General features: G+C 45.1%; 1 pseudogene; it reads right to left on the reverse strand.

Annotated features, from left to right (window-relative positions):
- Positions 1–2799: 2799 nt before the first annotated feature.
- On the reverse strand, positions 2800–3905 carry LOC122750262 (annotated as a pseudogene).
- Positions 3906–4265: the final 360 nt, after the last annotated feature.

Below are 4265 nucleotides of genomic sequence, written 5' to 3' on the forward strand. Positions count from 1 at the left end.
ACTTTGGATGAATTGCTCCAGATGGCTCAGTGTTTGTAAGGCGAATTGAGGCAGAGAGAAGAGAATACAGCCAAATGCTTCGTCAGCAATTACGACAACAATAGGAGCAATCTAAAATTGTGCTCCAGATAGCCCAAGCCTCAACCTCGCAGTTTAATAGGCTAGTCAGACGGAACCCAAACAGAAATCGGGGAAAAGGATTCGTTCAGGAGCAGATCAGCAGAAAAATGGTTTGGACAATGGTCAGAGCCCTGATTACATGTTTCAGATGTGGGCGACCTGGACATTTGGAGAGGGAGTGTCCTGAGAGACAGCAGGTTTAATGGACACCAGGGCTTCCTGATCCCCCATAAGAGAAATACCCAAACTGTATTGACAAAAGAAGAAGAAAGGGAAATTGATTTCCTAGTTTGAGTTAGAGACAGGACTGAGAGATTGTGGAAGGAGAGCTTGTAGAATTGTCAATTACTCAGAATTTGAACTGGGCCATTGGAATGTGGATTCGCTGCAGCCTCAGGTAAACAAAGGAAAAAGTGAATGTGACAAATTTGCTCTTAGAGAATACCCGAAATTTGTGATAGGTAGATTAAAGAAGAAAACCCCCTGGGTCTATCCTTAGAATATACAAATGGGGTCCTTTAGTGAAATATTGGCTAACCTGCCACTTTGCTAGTTTCAGATGGTTTAAGTATGTTGAGAAGGTAGGAGGAAGTTTGATTAAGTAAGGGGGAAAGAATGGTTAGGAAGGAGTTTGCTGGCTTACATGGTCTGCCCTGTCTGCATTGACAATGTGACCAGGGGTATGAGACTAAATAGTTGGGATTTTTGAGAGAGAAAGAAGGAAAATAGAAGGAAAGAAGGAAAGAGAAGAGAGAGAAAGAAAAAAGAAAGAAAAGAAAGCCCCAACTCCAGCCCCCCCCCCCCTCGCCCTGAATTTCCCCTTTTTCTGCTGTGGGGTAATGAGAACCTAGGCCCTGACTTGTATTAATGAAGACTCAAGTCTGGAGTTACCCATTAACGGGGTCTCAGTCCCTTTTAGAGCTGATACCTAAATTAGAGCTTGGGTCTCAGGTTTTTCTGTTAATCCCTTTTTTGCCTGCCATGGAGGAACCTGGAGACTCAGAACAGAATCCTGGGCCTGCACCAGGAAGAGCCATGGTCAAGTCTGGCTTCAGACACCACTGGCTGTGTGACCCTGGACCAGTCACTTCCCCTGATTGCCTCAGGTTCCTCCACAGTAAAAGAATGACAACAAGGAATGAACAGATGGACAGTGAAGAGAATGTGGTGCACAGAGACAGCTATATTGTTGGATGAACAACACTGGCTGACAACTATTCTCAACAAGACAAGGAGGCAACAAAATCCCAGGGGACTATGGAGGAAACTGACTATACCCCTCCAAAGAAAGAACTGCTATGGATGCAACACACTGAAGCAGGCTCTTTCTCACTTTCTTTCATTTTGCTCCTCCGAACAATGATAAAGGTACTAATGTTTTCCATTATCTGAGGTGTAGAACCTACATCTGAATGCTTGTGGACTCACTGATGGGGGAGCACAGGGAGGGAAAGAAGGAGATAAAACAGAACTCAACACTATCAATAAAAATGTTTATTACACCAAAGTTAAGATTCAAATTTTAAAATTACCTATCCAATGAAAGTCAGAATCTTTTAGAGATTTCACAATTAGACGTTGTCCAGTTTTTACATATGAATCTCAGATACAGTCAAAACAGAAAATTAGAAGCTCTTCTTCCTTCTACTTGTTCTTCTTCTTCTTCTTCTTCTTCTTTTCTCCATATGATTATTATTTTTCTTGACATTATTTAATCCCCTCTCCTGTTGGGGGGGATTCCACTTCAGAATTTCAGAGTCCTAGTTATGGGTTGAATTGCAACGCAAAGACGAACTCAAAGCAAAGCTGTCCGACTGACCACCGTTGTCAAAAGTGCTAAGAAAAGTGGACGTCCACTTAAGGCATCAGTAAAGGAGTGCAGAAGTTGTGCCCATATGGCCTTCTTTAAGACAGGGCTGAGACCATTGTGATATTGTCTGAGAAAAGGATTCCTAACCTAGTTTCATCATTCTTTGTATCATTTGCCTCATTATCCCCCCCCATGCCATTAGGAGAAATGGAAGAATCTGCCTCACCTATCTGCCAAGAGATATCAAGGCCAAATCCCATACTATGTTCATCCTATGACATCTGAGATGATTACAGGAAGTTGCCACCAAAGAAGAGGGAAGAAACTCTCTATATGGTAAGGGAGAATAAACCGTGGCCCAAACTTCATGACAGTTGCAGGCAAAAGTGGTGCAGACCGGCAGGTGTGCCGAGTTAGGCTCAAAGTCAGCTCGGTGGGGTGTGTCCACTCCAGGTGTCCTCCTGGGGAAGTTAAATCAGCAGAATAGTACCTGGGCCCTTGCCAAAGTCCTTCTCCCAGCCTTTCCCAGGACACTCTACCACCTGCTCGTGGTCAGACTCAGGAAGATATCGATTCCTAGTCCCACAAGGACTGAAAGACTATGTTCCAATAATCAAAGCCTCACATGGATTTCCGGGTCGAATTTAATGATGATGACCAAAATGGTGAATTGGTTTCTTGACTCAGGATACAGCAACAACATACAATCGCAAAGAATACCACGACTCTGTCATTATTATCACAGAAAAATAAAGGACAAATGGGAATTCTTTGTTTGTTTGCTTGGAGGGGAGAGGTGAGGTGGAAGAGGGCATGAGAAAAGGGTTATGGGGTGGGGGATACAGAAGGTATCTGTAGGTCTAGTCCACTTAGTTTTTATACTGAAAGGATTCCTCTCCTGTCTCATTGAGGAGACAGGTACAGACAAGTGCCTCTGTCACTGAGTAAGGGTCACAGTTGGCAGAGGGGCGGCCATCTTCAAAGTAGCCCTTTTTCTCCTGCCCAACCATCCTGGGAATTCAGATGCTAGTGCCATGGTTGAATACACCAGCAGAGAACTCATTGATGTTGGATGGCTCATGGAAACTTGTCAGGCGATGGGCATCATCCCGACACCCTTTGGGGTCTTAGGCTGGAATGTGATACTTGTGTTGCTTACTTAGTCTCTCAATGACTTCTTCAACAACCTTTAGACCATTCTCTTCTGGCCTGGCCTTGATGCTGAAGTCAGGAGGGCAGCCAGTTCCATTCTAGTTTCCAGGGATTGGCTTGGGATCAAACGTCCCTGTCATTCCAAAACCTTCACACACTCGGTGGAGGATGAAGCGACAATCCAGAGGTGATGCCCCATTTCGATCCCTTCACACAGTGTTATCTGGAACTTCTGCTGAGCGGGCATTGCTTCAGCATCTGTCCCACACATTTGAGTCCCACCTATAGTAAGGAGTAAGGAGCTTCTGCTCTACCTCTTCCATAGGTTTGGTCAGCTCCCACGCCACAGTAAGAGGGACCGTGGGACCCGGGGAAACAATTGGGAGGCCAACCAAAAGGGTGTCCATCTGTTCCCATGAGAGTATACTCTTGCTCCCTACCAAACCAGGGTTTCTGGCTGGTCACCATATCCATTTTCCTTCTAAAGGTATGCCTCAAAGTGGTCGTCTCTGCAGGCTTGCAGTGAAAATGTCACAAAGAAGCAGTCTGTTGGGGTCCCCTCTGAAGGGGTCTCAGAAAAGAGCAGCAGGAACAAGGTCCATATCACTGTTAGAGCCTTCAAACTGAAAAGTGCTGGAGCCATCAAAATCTCATTCAGGTAGTTCATCAACGCTTTTTGGTTCACTGTCTAGGGTGCGAGTTCTACAGTGCTGTCCCTCCCCAGTACAATCAATCCAAACATACATGGTTCAGGTACATCTGCTTGATATTTTTGTTCAAGAGAGAGCTGGCTGAGGTGGCCATGTTGGAAGCTGTCCTGGGCCTTGAAGGGTGCAGAAACAAACTGTCAGAGTCAATGGTGTGGGAAGATCTTTCTGCAGGCTGGCAGGCAGGTGGGCAGGGTGGCAGCTCTAGCTGGTGGTGGTGGTGGCGGCTGTGGTTGTAGCCAGGACAGCGACTTCCATTCTCAGCGACTTCCAGATCTCATTGGAAAGAAAATTGAAAGAGTTATTTTCGACTGGATGAGTCAGCTAGGGTCTCTAATATTTCAAATATTGAATATACAAATGAAAGTTCTTTAGAATCCTCTTGGGATGAAATCAAAATTTTCATCACGATAAATGTTCTAGAGAGGAGACTACCCTGCAAAGGTCACTGAGAAAGATAATGTGCAAACACAGTG

The sequence above is a fragment of the Dromiciops gliroides genome, chromosome 3 (genome assembly GCF_019393635.1).
Source record: "Dromiciops gliroides isolate mDroGli1 chromosome 3, mDroGli1.pri, whole genome shotgun sequence".
Classification (NCBI taxonomy): domain Eukaryota; kingdom Metazoa; phylum Chordata; class Mammalia; order Microbiotheria; family Microbiotheriidae; genus Dromiciops; species Dromiciops gliroides.